Here is a 15488-nt window from a genome sequence, read left to right on the forward strand (position 1 = left end):
CATGTCAGTTGTCCACCAATGTAAAGTTAAGCCCATTATCCTGAAAACAAAAGCCCATTCCTCTGAAATAACACACTGGCAGGCAGTAACTTAACTCAAAGTCCAAACTCCATGAACATTTTGCTCAATTGAATGTTCTAAATATTTACAGCTTCTACAAGAGGATTGATGATTTCTTACGACTCATAAACAGGAACTAACTCATTCGGCAGACATTCAGCATTCATTTCAATACTAATCAATATGAAATGGGCAAATGGGCTCACCTATGGGCGGGGCTGGAGCCTATCTCAGCTATATTGGGCGAGAGGCGGCATACACCCTGGACAAGTCACCAGTTCATCGCATCGCAGGGCTGACACATGGAGACAACCACCCAGGCTCAAATTCACACCTATGGGCAATATAGAGTTACCAATTAACTAATTATGCTGCATGTCTTTGGACTGTACCCGAAAAACCAACACAGATATGAGGAGAACATGCAAACTCCACACAGAATGGTTCTGCCCCAGCCACAAACTCCCCAACACCCCAGGTGGCAGTGCTAAGTTGGAAAAATCATGTATTTTTGTGTTTTCACTGCACCTGTTTTACATAAATGAGTGAGTTTGACAACACTTTTGAATTCCTATTTAGTCAGACAAAACTGTATCAATACGAAGATACAGATCTTGAAAGGCACTGTGACAAACTGAGGACACACTGAGCACAGCCAAATCTCAGAACATGAACACACAGGACTTATTCCAAGAGCTGAGGATAATAAGAGATATGTCTCTAAGAGGAACAGCTACAGCAAATATTCGCCCACTCTGAGAATTCTTCAGACTGCGACTGCAGCATCATGTGGATGCGCTGAATGCAGTTTTAGATGAGTAATGCTGTTGCAGCACCATGCAGGGATCACCTTGTTTAAAGCAACAGTTCACTCTAAAATCAAAAAAATCATATTTTCTTCTTACCTGTACTGCTGTGTGTCCGTCCAGATAGTTTCCGTTTGATTTGCAAAGTTTTGGAGAGACCAGCTGTTGAGATGTCTGCCTTCTCTACAGTATAATGGGACTAGATAACACCCAGCTTGTGGTGCTCAAAGCAGTAGAACCCAAAGGACTGTCTCTCTACTGGAAAGAAAGTCGTTTCTACATGAAACTGTTCACGACAAGGTCTGTGGATTGTCTTGTCTACCCACGTCATGATTCCTGAAATGAGCCATTTGTTGAATTTTATAAATGTATTTTTTGGGAACTTTGAGCACCACAGGTCAGAGGAAAAATCTGTATTTTTGATTTGGGGGTGAATTGTCCCTTTAGCAGTAATTATATTCAACACAGTATGTGTGTGTTTGCATGTCAGGGACAGGTTACTCACATTGATAAAAACTATATTTTTTCTGACTTGTCTTTACTGATTGGTTGTATTTGTTTCGAATTTCTGCCTCAAACCAAATATACACTTTTCACAGCAAACATTTTGACTTGTCATGTGTGAGCAGCGCAGGTGTGAGCAATGACACTTTCCGTGTTGCAGTTCCAGTGATCCTGGTATTGTGCATGCGTGGTCACTGTCATGGCTTACTGGGACATGCAATGGAACTGAGCCATCATTAGATATTACATACAACTGTGGCTTCTCTTCAGTGACAAGTAAAAATGTCTGCCATGAAAAGGTTATTTAATTTGTGATGCTCATAGCATTGAGAAATGACATTCAGACAAATCAGCAGCAACGTTTAAGTCAGTCCATTTAAGAATCAGTGATCCTGTTAGTCCGGATCATGCACAGACCTTGCTGCCAGCAGTTTTCAGAGGGGCCTATTCCTTTAGTAGAAAGTAGTTTGAATGAAAACTGAAACACAGCTTTGGGTTATGCAGAGTATCTGAAATGTAGGAATATTCTTTTATTCTTTTATTATTTTCTATGATCAGAACCTTTAAAGGAAGAGTTCTGCATATTTGAACTGGGGTTGTAACCCACCAAACTCCATCTGCAAAATCAGTAATTTTACCTCACAGAACACAGGAGGTGTTGGTCTACTGCTGCCTCTGTTGGTTGGTGAGTTTGTTTGCGGTATTGTGTGACTCTGGTGAATCCAAACTAGCCTTTTTTTTTTTAACACTACAAGGTAAAATTGCTGATTTTGCCAATGGAGTCCGGTTGGTTTGGAAATGGTGATGTTTGGCTTATGAAAGCTGTTTCCTGTCACAAAGGCTGTCTGACAGCAAGGTAAAAATTATATTAATTGCTTTTTAAGGTGGCTAAAATATGTTTTGCTACCGACTCTGTCCACAGCAGTACATTGCATAGCTTCCATGCTCGTGCTCCTCTCTGCTTCTCCAAAGTGGAAGCGTAGAGACCGTCATTGACAGTAGATAATACACTGACTGTGTCTAAGTACCTCACACAAACCCATTTCAAATAATCCATACTACCCCTTTAATCAGACTTCTCTTTAACAAGCCATTTTAGCCTGACCATTTTCTTCACACTTCTTAAGTACAATAAATGAAAATGTGATGAGATAGTTTTGACTTTGTACCCCGACCACCTTTCTGAACTAAATGTAATTTCAGTGCTAACTCTCTCTGACAGTGACTCGCTGTTAGAATAAGAAACATTCTGTCCACCGCTCAGAGTGTGTCTGCACTGAACCTGTGGCCTTAACGGCATCCTTCACCTCGCTCCGCTCACCTCTGCTATGCTCCTTTCCCCACAAGTTATAGGTACCATTAAAATGCACACACTCCCTCAGCCGCAAACACACTGTAAACCCAGGAAGGGTATATGTGCCATTAAATTGTATGGGCTGGTGCCTTGATCCAAGGACAAGCCTGCTGGCCTTTTTACAGCTCAATATGTACCAGCCGCTCAAGTGTGAGGGTGTATCATCACTGCCATCTTTGCAATCATCAAGTATGCCGATATAAACTGGGTCACAAGGAGTACAGGGTCCAGCCAAGGTTGTTATCATCTTCTGTTCATGTACGGAGGGAAAATTTTTACATGGTTGACATTTGAGTGAGTGAAATGACAACTCATCAGAGAGTAAAAGTGATACCATGCAAGAGTTTCTTTCTAAAAGAGATTATCACCCAAAACAGGTAAATTCACAGGAAGTGTGCTCAGTCCTCAAGGTAAGAGCAATGGACCAATGTTTTCTGCATAAATGATAACTAAAGTAACAGATTTATCAATGACCTTGTTCACACCTGGTATTAATACGGGTCTTGACTGTCCCAATCACCTCTACCTATGCCAATTCACACCTGCCATTAGAATGTGTATCAAGTAACCACTTGCTTTTTATATAGATAAAGTATACATAATTTCTGTTTGGAAAGGCCAAATGGCAGAAGTGGCACTACTTACTGAAGTAATACAGTAGTGCAGATCCTTAAAAAAAAAAACACTTGGGTAAAGTATGTAGTAAACGTACTGATTCAGCTTTTCTACTCAAGTAAAAGTGAAAAAGTACAGGCACTGAAATGTGCTCAAAGTATAAAAGTAAAGTAACCCTATGAAGGACATTTCTGCTGACAACTAAACAACTTTTTCAGTACAGTAGTAGGAACAGTAGTTTTTTTTTTTATTAGCTTTATTAAACCTAGAGCCACCAGTGAAACATCAACACCATCCTGGTTGCATGGCCAACTGAGCTGTTAGCTAGTGGCAGCGAGTTAGCAATACTTGCAGCAAGTAAAGCCATCTGTCCATCAGGTAACTAGCTGAGGCAGAGCAGCCGGAGGACATTAGGCGGTGCATTTCGTGTGTACTCTATCGATAGGAATTAATTAGGCTTGCAAAATTGTAAGCAAAAAGCACTGAAAATTTTAAGGACTGAGCTAACTAGCTAATGGCAGGTAGTTAGGGGTTACTTGCAACAAGTAAAGCCATCTGTTCATAAGGAAAATCTGTAAATCATAGAGAGTTGAGACAGAAGCTTGAGGCAGTTCATTTCACATCAAATATAGAGATAGAAAACAAAACAGAAATTATTTAGTATAATAACACAATAAGAGCATAAAAAAACATAAAAACAAAACTACGAGAATAGTGCCACCCTCAGACTGTTAGATAACACGCAGAATGTGCTCATAAAAGTTATTTCTGGTATATTTCCAATCTTTATTTGATAATGCATTGATTACATTTTTCTTGATTCAATTAATCCAACAGCTACCTCCAAATGTAGTCTGAGCGACTGGATCTCACTGTGTCCTCAATGCTTCTTGGCAGCACTCACACCTGTACTTAGAGCTGTCCACTTGTGATCAGATTAACCAAGACACATGTTAATATCAGGTGTAAGCAGGGCCTGTTAGTGACATCAGATATTTGTCAAGAACTGAAAAAATTCTAAAAAAAAATCTGCCTTGTTATTTAAGGTCCAGACGAATCCCTCCATCACAGTTAGATTTTACTGATGGTCACTCTTGCATGCATGTATCATACACCCGTGTAGATGCCCATTCTTCCTCTCTCTCTCTCACACTCACACACACACATGCACAATGGCTGATCTTTCATCACTCTACATAATGATGTTATTCTGGGTTAATGCAGAAGAATGGAGCCAAACTGTTGTCTGAAAACAAATATCTGAGTCACTGACACACACATTTGTTAACACAGTACAAATGTACCCATTAGAAAAGGATGATTTTTATGACAATATTAAATGGTGATTAAATGGCCCGTATGGTAGCTATGAAATTGTATTAGACCGTTATGATATCTCATTGATCTTTTATTGTTTGTAGTATCCAAACCTTTACTTTCACTGTCACTGATGGCTAGTTTCACTGCAACTAGTCATATGCATAAAATAGTAATTCCTGGGTCTCATTTACAAAACAGTGCATAGAACCCATACTAAAAGTGTTTGTGCACACAAGACCCAACAACACCTTCAGGCAATTTCCCCTTTATGAATCACAGTTCATCTGAAAATGTGCACATGTGGATCAGCCTCATACACATCCACATTCACCCATAAATGGTCAATGCAAAGCAGCACATTAATGTTGCTGCATACTATAACTGAGCCTGCTGCTCTGTGGTTTATTACGGTGGTTCATGGCAACAACCGAGAGGAACTCGAACTTCCTGTTCTGTTTTTCTTGTTTGATTCCTGTGGGTAAGACTGGGGTCAGACAGGACATTTTACATTTTTGTTTCGTGATCACAGTAGGGGGGTTACAAACAACAAAAAGGTGGTGAGAATGTGCTAGGTGAGGTGACTGCAGAAGGCAGAGTGTGTGTGGCAGTTCTGTAATGTCTCCAGTTTAATCTGTGCCCCTGACAGCACAGCCATGTTCACTCCAGATGATATGCACAGTATTAGAATCGCTGCTAATGCTATTTGATGTAATCTTGGATTTCTACAACCGATGATGATCATTTCATACTGTCTGGCTGTCTCATCTGCGCTCCAGGGATGAGGAATGTGACAGTGAGACAGACCTGATGAAATATTGAGCGGACATTGATTTAAAATTTTAAGTTGTTTTTTTTATCTTTTTTAATATGGAAGTGCTTATGGAATAGTTATGGCGCACTACAAGCAGAAGTACGAATATAGCCAGATATTTTGCTAAAAATTAATTGGCTTGTAAAATCAAAACAGACTAATGTATTGCAATTCGCACTGATTTTTTTTGCACCCATTCAAAGTGCTCTTTCAAAAGTGTGATGCACCCAACTGAAAAGACAACATTAAAACTGCTAAACTCATGCTGAAAACAAGCAGAAATGGCCCCACCTTTTGCTGAACATGTATATTATGATCAGGCTATAGAGGCTCCACTCCAACCATGTTTCAATTTTGAAGCATCAGAGAAAACCAGCACTTTTTCCTGCAGCTGCAGTACCTGTTTGGAGAGAGCTGAAAGGAATAAAAGAGCCATGGAGGTGATAAGTGGGTGCAGACGGGACTGCAGCACCACCTAAGACAAGATTAAAAAAAAAAAAAAGTTTTTTCCCAGGAAATTTGAGGTCTGGCAACCAAGAAATAGCCTATATTTGTTACTGTAGACACACTTCAGAAATGGAGTAGCCACTGGTACACTGATGCCACAACAAACTGACAGTGTTGTTTACAAGACAAATTAATGAACTGCATTTGATGCCGAATTTACATGTAGGCATAAATAATTAAGAATTTTCGGTTGTGCAAAAATTTTGTGTCTACAAAATGAACTGCCAGTGGCGTACCAACAGGAAGTATTGACAGACTGAGGAGAGCGAGCTGGTTGAGTGACTGGCATCACACTGGAGCCAAGAGCTGAGAGTTAACAGGTGAGGTCACACACTCAGTTATCTTAAGCCTAGCAGCCAAAAGCTCATTCTTTCTATATATGCATGGGCGACCAGGCTCTGGAATCCCCTTGATGAGCAGATGCCAAGTTTCCCACTTTACCTTGCAAGGCAACTGGTTTCGCAAAAACATGAAGCGAAGCAAAGATCACACCAGGCTTCAAGTTATCCAGCTTTATGTGCACCGAATACGTTGAAACTAATCAGCGTCCTAGAAGCGATTACTGGCAGCTACAGGTGTGGGTTTAGATGTGATGACAGTAAGAAATGTTTATGGAGCGAGAGGTCGAACAACCAGTGGATGCTCCTGAATAGGTTCATGTAGATTCTGCAATAGCGTCAGTTATATCAGAACTTAAGAGTATTTCTTCATTGAAAGAAGAGCAAAGAAAGGCACTGAAGCCTTTTCTTGATGGAAAAGATGCTTTTGCTCGTCTCCTGACCGCCATTGGGTAAAAGTTTGTTATATAGAACCGCTGCATTTGCATGATTCTCTTTGCAAAGTAACTCTCCTATTACGTCATATGGTTTGTTGATGTGGTTGGAGTTAGCTTGTGTTAGATGCGATAAACAGATGGTTCATCAAGTCACCTGCCATGTGTTTTTTGAAAGTGCCCGCCCTTTTCCAAACAGTTTTTAAGGACAACTTCCCAGATGGATCTGTGGAACAAACCATAGCTTGAGTCTTCCAATGTCAGTGTGTCCTCAGTGTGTCTTGGGTGCATTCACACATTTACTTAAAGCTATCCACAAGTTAATGCCAGGTATATACAGGACCTCAACTATAAAGTTTAGTTCAATGTACCAACCAACGTTCCACTCAAGTTCCATTCATGCTAGATGCTCTGTTTAGCAGCAGGATAATTTGAGTCTGTAGGGAACAATACAGAAAGAAAATTATACATAATAATTCAAGTATTCCATGAAAAGAGAACTCAGCAGTAATGTGCATGATAAATGCAGGTCTGTTTATATTTTTTTTCTATATATAATTACCCATCAGAAAAAAGTAATTCTCTTCCTTTGTCCACCCACGACTTTCCAATTGCTGCTGTTCCATAGCTGTAATTATTCAGCTTCCTCTTCAAATATTCAATTATCATTAACCTCCATTTTCTGTGAGCCAACACTGGGGTCAGCTCTTCTCTCAGAGGTCTCAGAGGCCTTCCAGTTGTTGAATAACAATGAAAACATCTCAATTGGTTGCTATTATTCTAATAGCTTTTTTGACAGTGTTTTGCATGTGTCACATGGGGTTAAAACAGCATAAGAAAGTTCATTCAATTGGAGTCAAGTATTTAAATGAAGTTCATAAGGATAAGCAGACTTGAACGCAACTCCACTCAATAAGCACCTTATGTCAAATGTTACTTGCAACTTTATTTAACTGTAGCTAGAAATTTAATGAAGTCCAGAGGGACGAGGGCACTCGAATGCAACTGTACTGTGTAATTACTTTCAGGCTGCATTCATGTGGAACAATGGCATGAAGTGTGTGGGGAATGTGGCATGACGGCCATTAAATATACTAGAGTAGCAATGTAAGCTTGCTAGTTTATGGTAAAAAGCTGCACTGATGCAATAATCATGTTTTAGATGGTGCTAACTTGAGTGATTTAAAAGAGAACTAAATATGTGAGCTTATAATTGACAATGACTCATCAAGTTTTTGATTCCAAAAGTCATTTACAACTAGGAAGGCAACTGACACCAACTGATTTGATAGTTTTGGTGATCATCATCATCGGTCCTCTATCAGGGCCTAAGTGGGAAAATAAAATTCTGGTGACTAAGAAAGACCACCAAAGATATAGATTTAGATCTATGGCTCAGGCGATAGAGTGAATTAGCTGCAGATTGCAGGGTCAGTCCCCACCCCTATCCACTGTACCCCAGTTTCCTTGACCATCAGGCACGCACAAGCCAGTGCATTCCCAAATTACTGGTCCCAATCCCAGATAAATTGGGAAGGTTGTGTCAGGAAGGGCATCACCTGGTCTGCCATCAATCAAATGATCAGCTGCTGTGAGCTGTGGTGAGATGAATAGTTTTCTTTGGTATTTTTGTCATATACAGATGCAATGATGATTGCTGGACAATATGTATGTTGACGTTGACCGATGTCAGATCTCTATTTGATCATGCAACGAGGCAATTCCAGTTTCCAGTTTAGGTGCAAAATCTGTCAAGACTAACAAGCTGACTAACTAATTCAAATATAAAATCCAACACATACTTGATAATATATATAAACACATAATGGTGTGTGTGTGTGTGTGTGGGTGGGTGTGTGTGTGCGTGCGTGCTTCATAACTAGTAACTAGAGAGCACTAAGGTCCACTGAAATAGCCTGCACTGGGTTCATCAAAACTACCTTACATCACTGATGTTCCCATTATGTGCTATATAGAGTTGGAGAACATAGCACCTTATGAACAAAGGTCATGTTTGCATTATGTCATGTTTGTCATGTTTGCATTACGTGCCATATAAATCTGGGGATCTGAAACACAGGTCCCTGCAAACACAGAAATGACCCAGTTTGGTGTACAGCACAGTTCAACAGACTCTCACATGAGCCCTAACAAAGCCCATAACCAGACAAAAGAACCAGGATTTGTTTTAGCCAAATCAAACGGGGAAGGAGTGAAAGCAACCTAATTTCATCAGCTAGTCACTAAGTTTATATGTCTGCTGTTTGGTCTTATTAGCATATCAGCTTTTGAGCTTTTTTCAATGTCGGTATCTAGCCATGCAGATACATGTAGGTGTTTTGGATTAGTCTTTGTGTTTGAGAGATCTGCCTTAGCCCCAGTACTAGTGAGGTGACTAATGAATAAAATTTGTTATTTGTCAAAGCATTCACATCGGCATCTAAAAGAGAGGCAGTACCTTCATATAACCCACAGACCTCCTCATGAGCAGTGTTAGTATTTTCTACCAACGGTAAAAAAGAACAAAATGAATAATGAAAACAGTTGTTGATCTCATCTATTCTGGTTTGTGCCTCAATACTGAGTCCACATTTCTCTTTGTTACTAAACACATAATGCAATTAGCACAAGGAAGATTAGTTTACTTTTGATCAGGGTGCCCTCTTTTCATTCATTCATTACATTTCTCCATTGTTGTGTTTGCTTGCTGCAGAGCAGCCAACCCAGAAGTCTGAGACTCGCTTTTCCTCTCAACTTCAAATGACTATTTTATAGGTTTGAATACATTAAATATTCTTTCTGAACCACTCACCCACTCACAAGTGTGTCAACATTTACTTGTGACTTTGAGCGTGCAATGAGATTCAAAGCTTAAAATCTATGGAACTATAGTAACAGTTTGTGGATGCTTTATATACATAAGAGCAGCTTTGGTCTTTATCTCACTTGGCTTCATTATTCAGTCTGCAAACTACCACAACTGGAGTGAACATTGTTCTAATGACGCTGACACAAAGAGGCCATGGATCAAGCTGAATCCAGTAGTGACTGAGTCTTGGCTGTTGAACAATAAGAGGTCCTGCGTTCTCCTGAGGTCTGCGGGGTGTTTCGTGCAGGCCAAAAGCCAGCACAACACTCCAAATAATTGAAAGCTGCTCCAGTCCATGCTAAGTCAACCAAAGCCTGCTTTGTGTCTCATCAGTCAGTCTGATTGTGGTTGTTGGTGATGCTTTATAGCAGGCCATCCCTTGTTCTTCTATACAGGGACTCTATGACTTCCTGCTGAATCGCTGTCACTCCCATTTGTCTCTGATACATAACTAGTGTATTCTCTGTTGTATACTCCTCAGAGTTCTTTTACATCTACCCCCCCACCTGTCAGCTGTGTTTTCTTATTATTGGAGGTCTAAACAGCTCTCTAGCATATTGTCTATCTGCTTTTGCTTGGGGCAAATGCCTTAAAAAAGACAAATTGGGCTACACCTCCTCACTGGTGCTCCTACAGTGGAGCTGTAGGCTAACCTGGAAAATGATGGTGTTTGTGTGTGCAAGGCCATAGCTATGGCAAATTTCAACTGGTACAACTGGCAGGTTGTGGGGAGACTAGAGAAGTTGCTAAGACCTGTCGTCCCTTGTCACTTTTACATCTCTCCATTCCTGCATGGAATATGCTGTTCACAATGATAACCGTGGTGTATTTACCACTTTCAGCCAATGTATTTTTATGCAGATTTTGAAGTATTGCATTAGAAAAGGTTGAACTGATAAAACATTTTTTAAAGGTCCTAATTTTCACCAAAAAAAGGTTTTCACACTCGCTTGGGGTGGTTTTGGTCTCTCTTGAAAAAGAGTTTATAAGCTTAATTTTTTTTTTTTTTTTTTAAATAAGTTCTGACGTAGTGAACATTTAACTCACTTTTACATGAAATATGTGCATCAGCAACAATTCATCGTAAGAGCAGAAACAAAGGCAAGTAGATTGTTACATTTTTGTCTAACTTTACTTAGTTTGAGGGAGCTCAGACTGCTGCATCTACACACACCTCCATTACCATAGCAATAGATATCTGGCTACTGAATCCTTGATTTTGATGTCAGCCAAAGGTAGACAAAAGTGGGCTTCTCATCTTAATTGATCTTGCACACTGAAATGACAACTGCTGCTTAGGGTTGCGCGGTATGTTAAAATTTTCCAGTCGACCATTGCCAGCCCATCTATCGACGATTAGCGTCCCCCCCCCCCCCCCCCCCCACCTCCTCTCGTCTTCTCCAGTCTCACCTGGGAGAATTCACTATGTTACATGTTACACTGCGTATGTTCACTACGCCCAGCAAACACAACAAACTCACAAAGTGTGAAGAAATTGAATAGTCTCATATCTGTTTTTTCCTATTCACCCCAGAAAAACATGTAAAACTCACCCAACTGTCTTTGTTAGTCTATCCCCTCTTCCATCTACTGCCAACTCTGATTTGGTGGAATTAAATCCTTAATTCAGTGAGTGAAAATAATGCAACGAGTGCAATTCTGCAGGCTGTTCTCCTCTCACTTGAGTCAGCACAGTGCACTCGTGGTCCGGATGAGTGGGTATGTACTGTGTTGCTGGATGAGAGAATGGTGCGGAGCAGCGGCTATCACTCTGTAGACCATTACATTAACAATTAATAAAATTTTGCCCCCAAAAACTGGTCAAAAATAAAACCGCCAGCATTGGATTCAGCCCATTGTCAATGGGCAAAATATTCATCTAATCACCCAACTCTACTGCTGGTTACAATGTTATCAGCTGCCACAGGGCTGATAGAGCTGCTAACATTAGCATAACCTATAACTCTACAAACTCCTGGCCTTAAAAAATCTGTCATGAAAACTTCTTGCTTGGCTACAAACAGTTTGCACTGTGCAGACACCAATCACCTGACTAACTTTCATACCAGCCTGCTCTCATTTTTATCAAATACAGCAACTCAGTGAGTTGCCCTAGGCTTCAAATTATGATGCTGTAAGTATCCATAGCATAATTTCTGGAGGTGCCCCTCTAGCCTTATGTTTTAATGTACTGTTGAAGTCAAGTGATGTATAGTTCATGGGCCCTGGCCAGACTTTTCAAGTGGTAGCACATATGGTGGCAAATTCTAGCTTGAGATTCTGAAAAAGTCTTTATCTCTAGATGATATTTATACATGATAACCCTTCCAAAGTGGTAGAAATGTGTTGCTTCTGAATAACATTTCTGATCCTCAGTGCCACTTGCGATGTGATGTCTTTGTCGCTGCTCAATTTGTGGACCTTTAGTTCATCTTTGAGTTATGAATCTGCTAATCATAAGCCAAGATCTTAAGTTACACGGACCATACTTACGTAATAATTCTCATTACAACTGCTTGCCTGAATACTAATTAATATGAGCTGAAATAACCCCTTGGGAATATGCTGTTATGCTACACATTTATTTACACATTGAAGGATTACCCTAATGTAGCAATTAGCATGTTTAAGAAATAATTATCTACACAGAGGCCTGATGTTACACACTCATACTGCCTTCTACTGTTATTGGTAGTAACCCAGGCAGAAGAGAATCCTTGCTGGAAGATAAATCTAAATAGGTTTTGGCAGTTCTTCAAATGATATACTCACTGTTATTGACCGTTCCATTACTGCCATCAAAGAACAGCTAATTCAGGTTTATTATTGTGTGTATTTTAAGGCACAAATGTGTACACTGTATGTTCATGCATGCATTTGCCAGAATCAGTGTTTGTATCTGTTCATGTATGTGTGTGTTCCTGAAAGTGAAATGCAAATACGAACATCTGCGCTTCTCCACAGGTGGTGAGTGTGCAGATGTGTGCTCGTAGACACGCTGTATGTTCATGCGTGTTCCGGTGCATTCGCAGATGTCTGTGCATGTCGTTCCTAATGAGATCCTCCAGGTTGGGAAACATCTGAGATCCTTCTGGAGGCTGTTGGCATCACACAGAGCAGAAGTATGAAATGTCAAACTGTGTGTGTCTGTGCAAACACCTACTCACAGGTAGCAAATCAGTGCAGCCTTTGAAAGTGACACAAGCTACATGGCATAGCTGGCAAGCAGACACAAGCGGTGGCCGTTGCTATGCGACTATACAACAAGCATGATGAAGATGAGCTTCAAATGTCTCGGGCTGCAACCTTGTTAGGTGTTTTTTACACGCTGAGAAATTGGAAAACAGCAGGGGGAAAGTATTGTTGAACTTAGGCTTGTCACTTTAGTGCCACAAAGAAGCTGTAGACTATTTTAGAACACAGAGCTACAGGGGGAGGACAGAATGTAAGCTTTCAGTCTGCATTTTCTGTATTGACTGTAATAATGGCCTGAGAAAGCTGACACAAACAATAACCTGTGCTGCTCATCTATTGTTCATTGCAATATATACATGGAATTAGACCAAATAAAGTGATTCGAGTTGCATAGACAAGGGCTTTTTTAGTAACAATACACCTCCCTCATCAGCTTGAATCAGCAAGTGAAGCAGCAACAAAAGAAAATGTCCCATCCTCACTTTTTCTGACCCTGTTCATCTCTGGAATCAACTCCCTCTGGTGATTAGGGAGGAAAACTTGTAAAAAGCCTCAAATCCAAAATCAGAACCTATTTATTCTCATTGTCACGTTGCTGACAGCAGCACTGTCTAGTATGACAGCAGGACCATCTCCTCTGCTCTCTGAGCTGAGACAGCAGGAACCTACTGCTGGCAACTCAGTCAGGGCTGAATCCTGAGTGTCCGCACTCTCTGTCGGCTGTCTGTATGAGTGTACACGTGGCTCAGCGTGTCTGCACAGAGTCGTGAGAAGTGTTAAACACAGCTATATGTGTGTGCTAGTATCTCTTCAGCACCTATCAGACACCAAGCCGAACTTCTGTCTACCTGCCAGAGGATGCTACTTTATTTTGTAGGGATTTTTTTCACATTTATGGGTTTGGTGTTGCATGTGTTGTTCCAAGGATCTGACATCATTTCTACCTAAATAATGCTATTTTAAGTCCCAGGAACAGATTTTCAAGGAACTAAAACATTCCCACATCCCATTGTTTGCTGCATGTAGATTAGGCAGATCATTCCACTGATGAATGAAAAAGGGGCAGCTGTTTTTACGTGTCATTTTTACGCATGAGCATACAACAATAATGCTAAATAAAGCAACGGACAGGCATCATTGTTGCTGGATTTTGTCCTCATTATAAATGCTGATTAGGTTTGGACTACATTGTTGTTCCATCAGTTGTAACTCCATGTTGATGTGCTGAAGCACAATGAACAAAGACAAACTGGTCTGTGGCTGCAGATTTTAAAACTGGTGGCTGAAATAAAATGCTACGTGTGTGCAACCAATCAGAAACGTTCGGTGCTGCAAGTCCCACCCCAACAGTTCCTGTACTTTTGGAAAGTGCTATACCCTGAGCAGTGACTTATTTGCAGGGGTTAAATAATGTCCCCAGGGCTTAAACTAGACCCTGTGGTGGAAACATGCTGAGTTCCTCCAAAGGTTCCTAGTCCCTGGGGAAATTTCCTGTGGTTGAAACACAGTGAGCAACTTTATATAATACAAAACATGCTGAGTGCTCCTGACTTAGAGTAATTTGTCCTCAGTTGTACAAAGCACAGCAGGTTTGACACTGTCCTGCATCTCACAAGTTGTTAGTTTTAGGCTACTAAAACATGCATACAGGTGTTGGGTAGCACCAATGCATATGAAAAATGGTGCATGACGCCTTTTACGTCTCCAGAGGAACTGTGAGTTAAATAAATTTCCTCATGCGATGCCATTTGAGTCGATGTCAGTCAGTCTGTTGTTGTGGAGTGATCCTCCCAGACTCATCTCTGCTGCAGGTTAGAGGCTTCAGGCTACATTAGCTGCTACTAGAATAATACACCTGAATCGCCTACTGAATTGTCAGCTGTTGGGTTGCATTTTGGGTAATGCATGTGCCAGGTTTCGATAAGGACAAAGAACACATGGAACAAAAAAAGATGATGATTTTGGTTCTGCTGCATCAGTTTATATTTTAATTAATTATCCACAGTGAGAGTGCAGTGCAAAATTGGTGGGGTACTCCTTTACGTAAGGGTATTCTATGGAGTTTTCTTGTAAATGCACAAATTGCATATGTGTGGTGTCCTTGATGTGTGAAAAACATGTTTCATGCATTTCTTTCATCGTGGCTGTAATATAAAAAGTACATTTTTCTGACTAACACCCTAAAGATTTTAATTTTCATACTATTGATGTGTGCAGGCTCTAAGCAGGAAGTCAGCTACCTCAGCCAGAAGGAGTCTCTAATGTGCATGCTTTCAACTGCCTCATCCAAACTGCACATGCTCTATGTGCCCCAAAACACAGAAGAGTACGTACTAGGGATGGGGCTAGACATGATTTTATTGATGCCAGTGCCATTGTCGATTCTGCTAATTGGTCAGACTCTTTATTGATTCCTTGATCATTTTAGTCGAGCTGGCTGTAATAGAGCTAGCTGTAACAACAGTCTGTCATAGTCTAAAATGAATACAGAATCATTTTACAGACATTACAAGAAACACTGTTGTCATCTTTCTTCATGAGATGAAGCCATGCTTTGGACAGTTTTTCCCTCTCTGCCATGAATATTTCTTGTTGGAAATTCCCAAAAGCACAGATGCACGAGTTTGACATTGCTGTTTTGTAATGCACAACTGTCAGAAAAACATGTTGGCATT

The sequence above is a fragment of the Lutjanus erythropterus genome, chromosome 5 (genome assembly GCF_056507025.1).
Source record: "Lutjanus erythropterus isolate fLutEry1 chromosome 5, fLutEry1.hap2, whole genome shotgun sequence".
NCBI classification, from domain to species: domain Eukaryota; kingdom Metazoa; phylum Chordata; class Actinopteri; order Lutjaniformes; family Lutjanidae; genus Lutjanus; species Lutjanus erythropterus.